The following is a 17,985-nucleotide window of genomic DNA, read 5'->3' on the forward strand; positions in this document are numbered from 1 at the left end:
TTTAAGAATTTTCTAGAATTTTCCTCAAATTTTTTCATTTTGCCCTTCCTAGACCGATGATTATGAAAATGCCAGTCCGGACTTTTTCCGAGTTTCACATTAAAAGTTATTTCATCTCCCCATCTAGTTCCTCCATTGACCCTCATTCCAATTTTTAATCTCTTATAGCTACGCAAAAATTTTTGGGATGTGACATGGATAGGCTTTCCAAGTTTAGCCATTTCATTCTTATGAAATCTAACTACACAGTATAATTAGTGGCTGAATTATTTGCCCAGAATATATTAAAATTGCATGGCATCCCAAGGTTAATAGTTTCTAATAGAGACAGAGTTTTCACTAGCTTTTTTTGGAAGCAGCATTTTAAGTTGCAAGGCACTACTCATATGCATGAGTTCCTCTTATCACCCTCAGAGTAATGGCCAAACTGAGGCATTGAATCGTTGCTTGGAGATGTATTTAAGGTGCTTTGTACATCAACAACCTCGTTTATGGGTATCTATTTTACCTTGGGCTTAGTATTGCTATAATACCTTCTTCTATACCTCCTGGGAATGGCTCCCTACAAAATCCTTTTTGGAAGAAATCCGCCTTAGTATGATCTGATCAATCACTTTTCATTAACTCTTCTCTAAAGGACCAACTGGAGTCACGAGATGCAATATTAACATAGTTGAAAGCCTATTTGCAGAACTCTCACAATAGAATGAAATATTTTACTGATTGAAATTGAACTAAATTTGAATTTCAAGTTAGTGATTATGTCTTTATCAACCTTCAACCATACCGTCAGAATTCCATTTGAGACCAATGTAATCAGAAGCCATCTTTGTGTTATTTTGGGTCGTTCATATCATTGAAAGAACTAGACTAGTTCCATACAAATTACAGCTGCCTTCTGAAGCATGGCTACACCTTGTTTTTTATGAATACTTGTACTTGAAGTTGTGAATTCTCTTATTAGTTTTATAATATTTATGTTTCTTATGAATCACTGAATTTGGGTTGTAAATGGCTGAATTTTTGTTGTAAATTGTTGAGTTTTACTTGTTTATTGACACTCAAACACTTACATCATGGGTTGTGAATTCTTTTGTGTTTCTTGTGAATTGCCGAATTTGGGTTGTAAATACATAAACTTTTGTTGTAAATTTTCAAATTTCACTTGCTCATTCACAATTAAACACCTAAATCAGGGTTGTGAATTCCATTATGATACTTGTAAATTGCAAAATTTTTCTTGTAAACTGCTGAATTTCACTTGTTCACTTACACTTGGACACTTGCATTTGTTTTGTTATATATATTTTTCTTGCACCATATGATTAAATGGTTTGGTTACCTTAATGGTCATATTATTTTTGGTGTGCCAAGGGGTTCAAACCTTCCCTTGGCCACCTTATTTTTAAAAAATATCCTTTAGCCACTGGAGCTATAGTGGTGGCCATTAAAGCTCCAACCTATGGTGGTGGCCACCTGAGCAACGGTGGCCAGACCTCTGACCTCTAATGGTTAGAACTCTAGTGACAATTAATATTTATTTTTAAAAATAAAAATGAGGAGTATTATTATAATCTTACTCTTAATTTTAATTTCATTTTTGTCTAAAGGGGTTTCACTACAAAAAAAAAACATGTATTTTGTAGCGGTTAAAATATGACTTTTCTAGCGGTTACACAAACCACTAGAAAATCAAGTGCTAGAAATGGATTTCTAGCGGTTACGTGAATCACTACACAGTGTGGTTAAAACGCCAGAAAATTTCTAGTGATTAAAATAATAGCTAGAAAAAACAAGTAGCAGAACGGGAATGATACGAAATTTCTAGCAGTTACGAACCACTAGAAATATCTGACAAATTTATAGCGGTTAATTAACCGCTAGAAAATTCTGAGCGAAATTTCATTTTGCTAGGAAACAAAAATTTTCATTTTGGCGCCATAATTTTCTAGCAGTTAATAACCGCTACAAAATTCGGCAGATATCAAATTTTGCCAGGAATCAAAATTTTGGAATTGGCACCAAAAAATTTCAAGCGGTTATGAACCACTAGAAATGTGGGGGATATTTAAATTTTATGAAATTTGTCTCTCTGTTTTTTTTTTCATTTTCTAGCTGTTTGAAAACCGCTAGAAATTTTATTCCAGGCGAAAAAAAATAAATTGAGATGTTTGATTATTAAAAAATATAATGTTATAAATTTAAAAACAATTAAGTAGATTATATTAGAGAATTTTCGTTAATATGTATAATTACTAATGTATTACATGTTATACATTTGAATTTTGTAATGAATAATAAGTAATTAAGTTATGATTGTGTCAAATGAAGTGCATTAAATTTAATAAGATAGTTGAATTAACGATGAGATAGTTTATAATATTGAACCTAAACTGTTATGTTGAGAAGTGCTTGAATCAGTTGACGAAGGTATAACAAATGTGAAGAAGAAAAATTTGAAAGAAAAAGAAAAATAAATATGTTAGTAAATTATAAATAAAAACAAATAAAAGATATTAATACTTATAAAATAATAATCATCTTGCCATATAATGAGAGAAAAAAACCACCACATCAGAGAGTAAGAAAAAAAGAGAGAATTATAAAGAAGAATGGGAGAGGAAGCAAAAGAGATGTGGTAAATGAATGAAGAGGTGATATGGTATTTATAGAGATCAACGAGACATTTGTAGCGGTTTTTTTGCAGCATTTTGATTCATTTTGTAGCAGCTTTGCATTTTCCAGCGTATTATAAAACCGCTAGTATTTGTAGCGGTTATGTAACCGCTACAAATTGTAATTTTTTACTTTTTAAAAAAGTGTTCCAATTTTAATTTATGCATAATTATTTATGAAAGGCAAATTTTTTGAATGATAAAAAATTTTGGAACTACTATTCTTGATCATCATCTTGCCTGAAAAAAGACATTTAAAAAAATTATGTTAGAATTATAATATATTTAGAAAAAATTAGTAATTAGTAGTTAAATATTTAAATAATTTAAGAAAAGACATATACCTGATAATTGCCAAATCATCGTCTCCTTGAGGAAAGAAGTTTTCAAAATTCAGGGGTTAGAAGGGTTTGCTGTCGTAAATAATGTCACCATCACCCATATCATAAAGATCTCGTGGCTTGAGGTGAACGACCATATTCCAGTCTTTATGCTTCTCATCCTCGACATAGTAAATCTGGTGTGCCTCGGAAGCAAGAATATATGACTCATCATCTTCAAATTCCCGTGTATGAATAAACCTTGAGAAATTAACAGAGGTGATGCCCAAGTGGTTAATAGCGAGTCCCCATGGAGTTGTCGTATTTGCCCAGGAGCACTTGAACAAACTTACGGTGAAAAGCTGGTAACTCAACTCAATGATATCAATTAGCTTTCCATAGTAAGTGACGCCTCCAAAGCGCATATCGCTGTCACTACTGCTAGTATAACATCTCGTCCCGAATGTCCTGCAAACTCCAGAGTTTTGTGTGAGCAATCCCTGATCACGTTCAACCGTACAAAACTTGAAGCCGTTGACATTATATGCAATAAACCTTCGTACATGGTCTAACGGACTGAGGGAAAGAGCTTTGAATTCATCTTTGTATGGGCTGTTGTCATTACGTATTTGACGTGTAAACCAACCGGGAAACTCTTTATGGACTCTTTTATCAATGTCAGCAAAACGCACACGCCCCCATAGCTGCCGCCTAAGGTAATTTCTAAACTCACTACAATGAAGTGTGATTGTTGGAAGAGTCAGTGAGAAACAAATATAAAGTATAAAAGTTAGTGAGCTTATATAATACTTACTGTATGAAGGGTTCAACTTGGCTGCAATTTATCAAAACATGTCTGTGTGCCTGGAGTTTCTCTGTGGGAGTGAGTCTGAAGAATTCATATTCTCCAACTAGTTTCCCGACAGGAGGAAATAAAGTTGACGTGGAAGGACTAGGAGGAGAATCATCTACGCAACGCAGGTGGTTAAAAGATGTCTCCATGTCATCAAAGTACCTTGAACAGAAAGTTAGGATCTCATCTCCGGAATAACCTTTTGCTATTGACCCCTCAGGCCACGCCTTATTCCTAACATATGATTTTAATTTTCCTAAGTACCTGCAGGTTAATATTCCATTAATAATTGCGAGCAAATGAAATAACAATGTAAAAGCCGGGGATAAAAGATAATCAATTATACCTCTCTATAGGGTATATCCATCGATAGTGAACTGGGCCAGCAACCTTTGCTTCTCGAACAAGGTGGACAGTCAAGTGAACCATAACAGTGAAGAATGATGGAGGAAATATCATCTCCAAGTGACAAAGTGTAAGAATTATTTTATTTTGCAGCTGATCAAGCTCTTCTGCTATCAAGACCTTCGCACACAACTTCTTGAAAAATGAACACAATTCCACCAAAACCACTGATACATCAGAAGGAAGTGTGTTTTTCAAGGCCAATGAAAGTAACTGTTGCATGTGAACATGGGAGTCATGACTTTTTAACCCAGTAACCTTTCGAGCCTGCAGATCGATACACCTTGAGATGTTGCCAGAATATCCATCTGGTACTTTTATGTTCTTCAGCATCGAAAGGAAGATATCCTTGTTCTGCTTTGTCAAGGTGAATTTAACTGGTTGAAACTTGTCATTTTCATCAACCCAAGCCTCTTCACGAATTCCCCAGGCCCATAAATCTTTTCTAGCTATGAGATGGTCTTTGGACTTTCCAGCTTCGTTGAGCAATGTATATAGCACATTATCACACACATTTTTTTAATGTGCATAACATCCAAACTGTGTCATAGCAAATTAGATTCCCAATAAGGAAGAGTGAAAAATATACTTCTCTTCCGCCATTGTATAGGTTGCGCATGAGATGTCATGTAAGATCATCATCCCAGTCATTCAGGATCTATATTCTTACCAAACTCGACATTAACATCTTCTAACTGCCACAAAATATCCATACCAGACAAAGTAACAGGAGGATCTCTCTTCTCTTGTTTCCTATCAAAGCAAATTTGTTGCAATCTAAATCTGTGCTTAGAATTGAGGAACCGTCGATGTCATATGAAGCACCACTTGTGACTGTATGGAACGCGACATGGCACAGAATCAAAATTGCACTCAGAGCAGGCCAACCCAGTATACACGTTCCAGCCATACAAAGTTCCCAAACCGAGAAAATCACTTATTGTCTACATCAAGGCTACACGGAGATTGAATAGTCGCTTGTCATATGAGTCATATGCCTCAACACCATTCATCCACAGGTCGATCAATTCATGTATCAATGGTTACAGGTATACGTATATATCATTTCCCAGTGCTTTCTTGCCAGGAATGATCATGGAAAGCAAAAAGGAGCTCTGCTTCATGCACATCCAAGGTGGTAGATTGCATGGAATTAACACCACCAGCTAGATACTGTAACTTGTGCTCATGTTTTCGAAGGGATTGAAACCATCGGTTGCCAACACAAGACGTACATTTCTAGGATCACTGGCAAAGTCTGGAAATTTCGCATCAAATGTTCTCCACGCCTCCAAATCTCATGGGTGCCTTAACTTGCCATCTGAATTTTCCTTAGTCACATGCCACCTCATGTACTAAGTCATTTTTGATGACATATACATTCTTTACAACTGCGGTTTCAAAGGAAAGTATCTAAAGAAATAATGTATTAAAAATTTCAAATATCAAATATTTAAATACTGAACAAGTAACACATGATAATCAATTGCATTAAGAATTTCAAATATCAAATATTTTGAGACGGAACAAGTAACACATTATAATAAATTGTACCTGAGAATTTTGGCTGGTTTCTTCTTCTATTTTTTCCCCTTCCATACTAACTTATAGCGAGACACCTTACATCTCGGACAAATCTCCTTGTTTGCATCATCTCCCCAGTACAACATACAACCGTTTAGGCATGCATCTATCTTCTTGTAATTCAAGCGAAGCTTGTTAATAATCTTCTTTGCTTCATAAAAAGATGGAGGGAATTCAGCTTGAGGGAAAGCATCTCCCAATAATTCCAACAGCATGAACATCGCCTTGTCAGTCATACCACACAAGCATTTGATATGATATAACCTCGCCAAGAATGACAACTTAGAATACTTTGTGCGCCCAGAATAAAGAGGCTTGTCAGCTTCGCTCATGAGGTCAAAAAATTCTCGAGCAATTTTGTTTCTAAGAAACTCTAGTTGAGGCCCCTCTACTTCATCTTCGTTGGGATCCTCACTTTCCTAAATTCCAAAAGCATCACGCACAGCATCGTTCACGGCATCGGCTTCATCCACTTGAACTCCCATCCATTAAACTACTGGAATTGACTCAGCAACCATATCTGGTCATTCCCCATGTAATTGCCAAAATACATACTCTCGCGGAAGGGCTTAAAGATCAAATGTTCTCTAACAATATCTCTGGGATACCACTTCTTGAAATTACATTTAGGACATGGACACTAAATCTTACCATTTACGGCGGCATTAGCGAGAGCAAAATCCAAGAAATAGTTCAGACCAGCCAAGTATTGCGGAGTCGACCGGTGCAAGTTGATCCACGACCTATCCATCACTAATGTTGCTCAAATTCGTAAACATATGACATAGGAAACTCAAAGAGAAGTTAAAATGAATTTTAGATGGAGTTCTTCAGCTTATAAAGGAGACTGCCAACGGTTACATAATGGTCAATTTTTTTATAGCAGTTTTATGCATTCAGTAGCATTTTGTAGCGGTTATACATTTTCTAGCGGTTTAAAACCGCTAGAAGTCTCAAGCCGTGACAATGGTTACATATTTTCTAGCAATTTATAACCACTAGAAATTTTAAGGGAGCACGAAATTTGAATTTCGGTGAATGTTCTAGCGGTCAATTAACCGCTAGAAATTTTTTACTTTCTAGCGGTTTACAATCGCTAGAAATTTTGAGGGAAGAGGGAAATTTGAATTTCCTGTGATGAGGGAAATTTTAATTTTCTAGCGGTTAATTAATCGCTAGAAATTGTTAACATTTTTGTTTTGAAAACCGCTACAAAATATCCATTAGAATAAATTAATATTTATTATATTAACTTTTACAAAAATATTAAAATAATAAATAGGTATTAAAATGTATTAATAATATATGTATGCATAAAATTTAAAAAATTCCATGATATGTTAAATATTGAAATACATATTCTAAGAATGAATTTTAATGTTAAAAAAAATATATGTTTAGCATGTTTTATATAGTGCAACAATATATTAAGTAATACTTGATATAAATAAAATTATAGAAATAAATAATAAAAGTAAACAAATAAACATAAAATTTAAATAAATATCCATATAAAACATAAGATAATAAAATCCAAATCCAAATAAAATCTTACACAAGCAAAACAGGGGAAATCAGGAGTGAGGGGCAGAAGCAGCATCATCGTGATCGTCGGCTGCTGGATCCTACTGCTGGGGGTGGGCAAGCAGCTGATCATGCTAGGGCTGGACTGACTGCTGGTCGTGCAGGGACAAGACTGGTGGCAGGTGTACGTTAGGGATCTCAGGAATCAAGATGTTTAGAGCGATAGTGATCACTACATCATGCATGGCCATAGCAGCTGCCTTCAACTGGTCAAGCTTCAACTGGAACTAACGATCACGCTCCTCCATCCTGGCCTCCATCTCTCACCTGAGCTCCTCTCACAGCTCGTCTGAGGATGAGGAACCCGACCGCTTTGCTCTTACGCTCGCCTGAGAGCTCCTTGCAGTGTATGAAGAGACAGCGCCACCCGAGCGGGGCAACCTAGTCGGTGTGGGTCCAAGATCGAGCCCGCTAACTCGACCAGGACGCTACACTCGGCCATGACTCGATAAAAGTGAGGCGGTGGGATCCAAGGCTGACTCTTGAGACTTACGCAACTCAACATTGACCTGAGTCATCTGTGCCTATCAAAATTAATATAAAGATATTAATTAGTATGAAATAATATTTATACTGCGATATGATATTAATATTTAATTAATTACTTACTGCCATCTCCTCAACCTCATCCGACGCAGCCCTGTCTCGAGGTCTGTACAGAATCGGCCATATCTCGCCATAAGTGGGCGTGTATCCCTGCTCCTGCCACGTCTTTTTTCTATGTAAATGAAATGAAAGAAATTATTAATTACAAATTAAATGCATATACACATTTAACAAATTCTTTTCAAATACTTACAATCTAGTCATAGCTGATATCAAAGCTCTTGGATCTAGCCCTATGACATATTGTCTGATGCCTGACGCTCCCAGTATTTCTCTAGGAAAGAGCCTGAAACAAAATATAAAAAAATTAAATTAAATTACTCAAATTGGACAAAAAATAAAAAAAATAATACAATATTATCATACCAACTGGTCAGCTGACATCTTAAAATAAACATAACTCGACCAGTCTTGCTTCGGAACTCCACCAGGTATATCTACTAGTATCTCCTGCCGGGGCCTCATCCCATCATCTTTCTTCTCCCGCCACAGGTCAGCCCTCCTGTTTTGCCATGCCACCCCCAGTCTCTTGATCATATCCGCCCTCAACTCGTCTCCCAGTATAAATTTACTCTGCAATTAAAAAAATAAAAAAAACAATTAAGCAACTTAAATAAAAATATATATTCATTTAACTTATTTAAAAAATTATAAATAAAAAATAAATTATATCAATAACAAATCATAATCAAATAATTAAGTATTTTAAATAAAAATATATTTTGATTCAACTAATTTAAAATTATTATAAGTAATAAATAAATGAAATAAATAGTAAATTATTATCAAATGATAAAGTAATTTAAATAAACAATATATATTCATTTAACTAATTTCAAAATATTATCAATAAAAATAAATTACAACAATAACAAATCATAATCAAACAATTAAGTAATTTAAATAAAAATATATTTTCATTCAACTAATTTAAAATTATTATAAACAATAAATTAATGAAATAAATAACAAATTATAATCAAACAATTAAGCAATTTAAATAAAAAATCTATATATTCATTTAACTAATTTTAAAATATTATAAATAATAATAACAAATCATAATAAAAAAATCAAGTAATTTAAATAAAAATATATATTCATTCAACTAATTTTAAAATATTATAAATAATAAATTAATGAAATAAATAACAAATTATTATCAAACAATAAAGTCATCTAAATAAAAAATATATATTCATTTAACTAATTTTAAAATATTATCAATAAAAATAAATTACTGCAATAACAAATCATAATCAAACAATTAAGTAATTTAAATAAAATATATATTCATTTAAATAATTTAAAAATGTTATAAATAAAAAATTACAATCAAACAATTAAATAATTTAAAGACAAAATATATATTCATTTACTTAAATTAAAAAATTATAAATAATAATTTTATATTACCTTCATTATTTCCCAACCTTGTTGCTTCTTCTCCTGAGTGATTTTCTTCCAATCCTTCACATAAATGGGGAACAGGGTTCACTACTGACCAAGAAGATGCAGATACTTGTTATATAGCTTGCCACCTTTCTTGGTCGGTTAACCAAATTCATTCAGCGGCACAACCACTCGTCTGCTAGTTGTCATAGACAGCTCTCTGGCTATCAGCCTTCTATAAGACCTGTTCCCCTCAAAATCTGAAAAATTTAATTAAGAAATTGATTATATATTAATGAATTAAAACAATTTCTATATAAATTAAATGGTTACCAAATTTAAAAAAGTTAAATAAATACTTACCCTCAAATTCTACTTCAAAACCGGTCTGGCGTCTGGGAGCAGGACGTTGCTCAGTATGGGGATTCTCATTCCCCTGAACCTGCTCCTCTTCCTCCTCCTCCTCCTCCTCCTCACCAGCATCACCATGGGATTGTTCATCCCTTGAAAAATGAGCCTCCTTAGTCTGCTGGATACCATCGTGCTCCATAAAGCTCAAGATATTCTCCTCGTTTAGATCGTAGTCATGAATGCTCGGGAATGGCTCACCAGCATCATGACTGCCACCACCACGAACCTTGCTGGGTCCTGCTCTCTCAGGATCAATCGGCTCCTTCCCTGGTCGACGACTCATCCTAATAATAGCAAATAGCAATTGAAATTAAAAAATATATTTTATAACTAACAATTATTCAAAATAAATAATTATATCAAATAATAATTATTTCCATTAACTCTAAATAATAATATCAAATAATATTAATTGAAAAACAGATATTCCTATATTTAAATTTTCTGTTAACTCATCAAAAAAAAAATATAACTACTTCTATTAACTCTATAAAAAGTAGCCTACAATAAAAAAAAATTTCTATTAACTCTAACTAAATTAAGCTAGTCTATCAAAGTTAATATAATAAAATAAATAAAATAAAGAATAAAAATAAAAATTATTTATAAATAAAATACTATTCTTACCTGAAAATATGAATCTGCAACTGGATCTGGATCTGGATATACTTCGTGGAGAGAATTCGACAGAGCTCCGCTTCAAAATTGGCCAAACAATGAAAATGACGCGGTGGGGGGGTATATCTAGATCTGGCTGTGATTTTCTAGTGGTTTTATAGGAACCACTAGAAAATTCTAGCTGTTCCACTAGAACCGCTAGAAATTTCTAGCTGTTACACCACCCCACCCCTTGTATTTAGCCACGTGTTACAACTCCTCGGGAAAAATAAAAAATTTCTCGCAGTTTGCGTTAAAACCACTAAAAAGTCTATTGCATTACTAGCGGTTCCCTTAACCACTACAAAATGGAACGGTGATTTGCATTCTCTAGTGGTTCTCTCACTCGAACCGCTAGAAAATAAACGCTAAAAGTTTGACGCGATAATGCACGAACGATTCTGGCGGTCACTTTCTAGCAGTTTACCGATAACCGCTAGCAAAATGTGGGGCTCACGCCGTTTTGGGTCAAAGCGCTACGAATTTCTTGTGGTTTACGATAAAACCGCTAGAAATGTTTTAGTTTGTAGCGATTGTATTTAACCGCTAGAAATATTTTGTTGGTAATTCTACTTTTTTTTGTAGTGCTTGATTGAAATTTTGAAATGTGTTGGGGGTTGACTAATACTAATTTGCTACAGTAGTCCTCAAATGAAATTTTTCCTAATTGTCAATGTGTGTAGCTGGTTGAGTATGGCGTGAAGAATGATTTGAAGAGCTTAGAATTAATGTGAAAAATGCTATCTAAATTTAATAACGCAGAGCTTTAAGTAAGTGATGTTTTGATATTTTGTAATGTTAAATAGTTGGGATTTTTGTAGGAATAAAGTTTGTGTATTTGTCGGCTTGTAGGACTAAATGAATTGTTCTTAAAAGTAAAAGTCAAATACTCCTCCAATCCTAAATATAATACCCCTTTTGTAATTTAAATTACACTACAAAAGGGGTTTATATTTAGGACCGGAGGAGTACAATTTTTTGGGCAAGATAACTAGTTATTAAGAAAGGGTGGAACTTAGAGAAAAACTGAGATTAAGAGGAAAGGAAGACATTTCAAATGTCTTCTATTATATAATATAAATATAAAAATGTCATTCAGATGACCAACTATTAAATAAAAAGGATAAAGTTCATTAGTAGGTCAAGAGAAGTTATGTTTTGATAATAAAAGGTAAATGGACAAAGTATTCACTCATTTCTATATGAACTTATATTATAGGGTTTGGAATCTAAAATTTCTGTTTTTAATTTTAATACTTCCAAACTTGTATTTTCACTTATACCTACACGGTTTGATTTACTAAACTTATTGGAAGTATCAAACTCATCAAAATCCGACCCTGGCCTCAAGAACTAGCTATGGCCGAAATATATCCCAAGGTACAAAACCATGAAATCTTTCGCAAATTATCCTAAAATCACTTAATTCTCATTCCTTTTAAACCATTAAACATGATTCTAACCTCAATCAATCTTTTCTATGGTTTAAACATCATTGAACAGTATCTTAACCTAGGGTTTCAAGCTTTCAAAATCTATCAAAACTATGGCTAAGCTTAGCAAAACATAAAGTAGGACAAGCTACATAAAAAACCATGCTTTTACCTTGTCTTGAAGCTTGGTCTTGTATGGTTTGTTTTGATCTTCTTCTACTTTCTCCCTTCATATTTTCGGCCTCTCCTTATTCTTCTTTAGTGTTAGTTGAAAACCATGGCCATATAGGAGGGGAAGGAGTATTTATAATGCATGCCAAATTTACCTTATGATAATCCTTCAAATTCACCATGGACACTTGGTTTGATCTCGCTCCACTTCCCCTATGATTTTGCTGCATAAACCCTCTTAGATGTCTTCCTCATTCAATCCCATGCGACCTCAAGAGATACCTTATGTGCCACCTATTACACATGTGTAAAAACATAGTATTTTATTACATAATTTCATTCTTCCAGACCTACCCCTTAACAATATGTATTATTCCATTAATGTCCCTTTATTGAATTTGCATTAAATAGGGAGAAATTCATGCTCCCTCTTACACTTGACTATTCCTCTATCTATTTTATAATTTTACGTTATATCATGTACTTTTTCGCATCTTAACTTGTCGAGTAACCGTGGGACATGTTTTGGCATCTTTTTTTCATCACAATTAACTTCACATGATATTATATGACATGCCTAAAGAGGGAATAGTGCTCTTCCCTTGTTCTTTTATTAAAACATTTAATAATATTTATTTAGGAGTAAACTTAACCAAATTTTCTTTATCAGTCTATGATTTTGAGAATCTATCTTTGAGTACTAGTACTACCTTTTCATCACAAGGAATTTTTTTAATTTTTTTCAAGTCAAAAGTCAAAATATAAATGGTTTATTTTGACTTTCCTTAGATAATGTACAAATAGGTTTTAAATTCTATTAAAGCCAACCTCTTTGCTTTCTGAGGATGAAATCATTTTTAAAACATATGATAGTTTCTCAAATATTTATTCCCCATTTTTCTCCAGTTATCTGAGGGCTTCTCATATTTTAAATAATTCAATTTTGACTGATATTCTTAATTAGCCAAAATCTTGGAATTCCATCAATTTGCTCCAGGGGTGCTTTTTGTTATTCTTAACCTCATATGGGACTCAATACCTCATTTCTCATTTTTCTAGAATTTTTGGGTGTAGTTTCTATCACCGCCCTTTTCACCCCAAAACTTTTTAAATTTATTAGTAGGTCCTTGCTCAAGTTTGGCCTGAGCAATTATCTTATTAAGGTTTCCAGCACAATGTTTGGCCCTTAATCATCTCCAATTCTCATAGTCGAGTCCTTGAGAATCCTCTTATTCTTCTAGAGAACTTCTGAAACTCCTGCCAAAAGGAGTCTAGTAGCCAATCTATTTCAAGCAAATTTTGATACCTCTAGAACGAAATTCGGTTTATGAGTATAATTAATCTTAATGCTTTGAATTGAGTTTAGTTTGGTCTTAATATTGATTTGATCTTTGTTTAAGGTGATGTTTAATAGTTATAGGGATGGAAAATTAGAGTAAGTTAGCCCCTCAACGTCCACAGGCCAAAACAGATAAACCCATGTGGGCCCACATTCTAAAAATAGGGACTTTTAATTTACAAAGCCGAACTCTTGAGCTTGTGGGCTTTTGGTTCATTTAACAAAGATTATTATTTTTTACATATTTTTAAAGAAATAAAAATAAAATGACAAAATTATTAAAGATATTTGGAAAAATTTTCAAAAAAAAAAACCTCTAAAATTTTAAAACCCCAAATTAGGAATGAGTACATTAATGTGTTGCCTTTTGCTTTTCAAATGTTATTAATTGTTATTAAAATGTAGTAAACAAGACTGATTTAGAATTTTAGAATTTAAAGGTATTTTTTGAGATACTCCCAAGATATTTTGTCTACAAAAATCAAACAAAAAAAATTAGTATCATGGATGCTAGCTCTTGAGATATGTGATTCACTTTGAATTTATTTTATGATAATAAATTTCTTTAAAATTAATTTTCTTTGAAGTTTTTTCCATGTTCTTTTTAACTTTTTAATAAAAATATAATTTCTAAAAAGAGTTTGTTATGATGCTAACTCACATATTATTTTTTTTAATTTGGAAATGTAAATTACTTTTAATTTCAAATTAAAAATTTTATCAATACTAAAATTAAAGAATACTATAACAAAAAGAAATCAATAATACTAGTCAAGAAAAACAATTTTTGAATCATAAATCTACACTTAGTTACTTACTGTGAAGTGTGTAGATCATGCTTAGTTAGGTAATATTCATTTTTATTTAGAATGATAGATTTTATAGTGAGATTAATAGATTACAATGGTTTCAGTTTACATTTATAATAATTTTTCACTTAATTTTTCTTATAAAAAGTGACTTACATAAATTGTTAACCCCATAACAAAGGAGTTCAAAATTGTAGATTTATTCATTTTTTTGAAAATATACTGAGTAAGTATTGTGAGTAAGTGTTTTGCTTCTTCTTTTTTTATCATAGGGCTTTATAAATATAACCATAATATTCATATTGCTATATTAGTTCCAAATTCTAAAAGCAAAAGTCAGGATTGGCCCTTTCATTTTAAGCTTAACTTACTTTTATTGACCCTCATTTTAAATAGGTTTCAATAGTCTTGGCCTGTTTTCCCAACTCTAAATAGCTACCATCATAGAGGATTCGGTTTCACCATATCATTACTCTAAGCCAAGTGAATAGTCTACTATCTGATTGCCAAAATCCTATCTCGGTTAAGTAGCTTTAATAATTTAATCATAGGAGAATTGGATAGTGTTCCATTTAATTAGAACAATGAAGAATCAATATTATTGTGAAAAAAAGCTATTCATGAATGAGATATGATCATAAACAATATGAATATCCATCTGCAACACCAATAAAATCATTAGATTAATGATCTTGACAGTACTGGGAAAACGGGCTGGCCCGTCATGGGCTCAGGCTTAAATGGGCAGCTCGTTTAAGTCTGAGTCCCAAAAATAAACCCTTTTTCCAAGGCCGGCACCTTGAGATGATGGGCTCAGGCCGGTTAGCAGGCTTTTGGCCCGTTTAACTAAAATGTTATATTTTTAAGTTTTTTTTTCATTTTTATCGAAATAATAAAATGAAACAATAAAATTACTAATAAAAGATATAAATAAAAATAAAAATAAGTCACAAACATAAACATCATCATGTCTAAACATCTATCATAGTGTAATAGAGTCTATTGAATAAACAAACTAAATAGAGGACAAACATAAACAACTAAATAGGTACTAAGTTCAATAAATAATTACAATACGGATGATCTAGTTTAATTATAAATGATTAACAAAAAAATTTTAACTGACAAACATAGTATATATAAAGAATAATCATTTGTCCTACCAACAAAAAAGAAGAGAGTCCATCATCCCTAGTTCTAAATTTGTTTCTAACTATAAAAATGAAATAGACCTTTATTTTAATTCAAAAAATTTTTAACCAATTCTATTTCAAGTATAAAAAATATGAAAAAATGACAAATAAAGACTGTAAAATTACACATATAGTATTTTAACAGGTTTTGACAACTTTTACATAACAATACATTTTTGTGAATATACCTAGTTTTAGATTTTGCAATTTTCACATTTTTTTTGTTATTTTTCCAACAACTATGGTATTTTTCTTTTTGTGAATGCTATCTGTGTGAGCGGTTGGGGTAAGTGAAACTAAGAGTATACTATGTGTAAAATTTTAGGGTTTTCCTTTTTAAGTTAAGAAAAAATATAGAATTTTTTTTAAAAAAATCTTGGCAGGCTTAAACGGGTTGTGGGGGTTGGCCCGTTTATTTTTCTGCCCTACAGGGGTGGCCTTTTAAGCCCGACTTCCCTTTTAAGGCTTCAAAATATAAGTCTGGCCCTCAACTTAAACAAGCCCGCTTGACGGGCTTGACCCATTTTCCTAAATCTGGATCTCCCCAATATATACTCCAAAAATTAAGTAGGGTTACTTAGCTTGATTTAGTTTTCTTTGAGAGCCCTACGGCAAGACTTTTCATCTCTAGAAACTAATTTTTCAAAATTAAATTTTTTAAATACAATTATTTTAAGACAGCAAGCATGCAAGTATATTAATAAAAACTTAACAATACTCTCATCACATTCTCTCTATTTACAATAACAAGAATCAAATAACTAGTTATTAAAGCCTTTCATTTCAAAAGATTTATAACCTGGTGATGACCCAGTCCAATGGAGTTTATTAGTCCAATGGACAGTATTGTTGGGACCATATTTAAAATATGACCCAGTCCAATGGAGTTTATTATTCCACATGACAATATTGTTGGGACCATATTTAAAATATAACTCAGTCGATGAACAATGCCATCGGGAATCCTGACAAAATGCAGTAAAATTAAAAGAAGCACAAACTAATTAACATCATTGCATTAATACTAAAAGAAAGATAAGTGAGTGGTGAAGCAGCGGTGAAGCAAGGCAAAGAGAGAAAAATAATAATGAAAGATATAAACTGCTAACCGCAATGATTTAGATGTCTCTATAAAATAAATAGGTATCTCAATCAAAAGCGTGCATGTTGATCCTCCTAGCCTGTTTGTTGTTGAGCTCATTCAATACTGAATTGAATCAGTCTTCTGTGTTTACCTTTCTTCTTTTTCTTTTCTGAGAATAATAATAATTTTGTAGGACATGTATTAGATGTTGGATTCTAAAGAATTCATCAATAATTATTCTTCAAGTTCTTTATACTCATTCTATTAAGTTCTCCAATCACACATAGCCATGTGTTTTTTTTTTTTTTGGTTTCTTGTGAATTATAATTAAATACTATTAAATAATAAGGTTTCAAAAATAGGATACATAGTTATATATATAATTGAAGAACTTCATAAGGAAATTGATGTAAGCTCTAATCAACAATTCTAGCTTTGGTTTTATTAACCCTACTTAATTTTCGGAGTAGATATTGACGGGCTCATTAATCTAATGATTTTATCAGTGTTGCAGATCGATATTCATATAGTTTATGATCATATCTCATTCATGAACAGCTTTTTTTTCATAATAATATTGATTCTTCATTCTTCAAATTTATCTATTAGTAAATTTTAATCATAGTTTTAATAATTCGCCTAGAATAAATGATAACCTTAATTAAGAAAAATGTATGCTTAATTTTCATAACTTAATTAGTGATAGCCTCATATTATACAAAGCTCTACGTAGCATCAGCAGTTTGCTATATGCTTTAATAATTTATATAGATTTATATCTATTAATTAATTATTAAATCTATCAATCTTGAACGATAGATTAATTAAGGTTGTTGTTATTAACCATTGTTAGAATATTCTCTCGATATTCTTCTACCCCTACCCTACGAAAGATTACTCATATATTAGAGGTATGTTATATTTAATGCATGTTGATACGTATACTTTTGTAGTCAATTCATTACACACGCGACACATTTTAACATTTTTAAAGAGAAATAGAAAGAAATAAAGGTATAATTGTATATGAGAATTTAATTTCTCTCGTTTCTCATTCGTCTCTCAAAAATTTAAAAACATCAAGATTATTCTAAGGGAAAATCTCAAAAAATATTGTTAAATTTTAAATTTTTAAATCAGGAATTACTATACAAATATATTCTCATTTATTGTTCTAGTGTAGTTTTTTTTTACAAGTGTAGTAATCAATATTAATTTGAAATTTTAAAATTTAACAACTATTTTTTTGGGAATTGTTTTTTATTCTAAAAGGGCCGTTTCAGGATGATCTTAAATGCCCAGTTAAGCCTTTTGGCCCAGTATAGTGTGTAATAAATAGCAATGGATCATGATTTGAATTTTTGGTCCCACTTTCATGTACTAATAAATACTTATCCGATCCTTATTGTAAGACATATTTAACTAATTTGATTAGATTAAAAAATTTAAATAAGTAAGTTAATCATAAA

This window comes from Neltuma alba, unplaced genomic scaffold (genome assembly GCF_004799145.2).
Source record: "Neltuma alba isolate B1F8T4 unplaced genomic scaffold, ASM479914v2 tig00010901_pilon, whole genome shotgun sequence".
NCBI lineage: Eukaryota > Viridiplantae > Streptophyta > Magnoliopsida > Fabales > Fabaceae > Neltuma > Neltuma alba.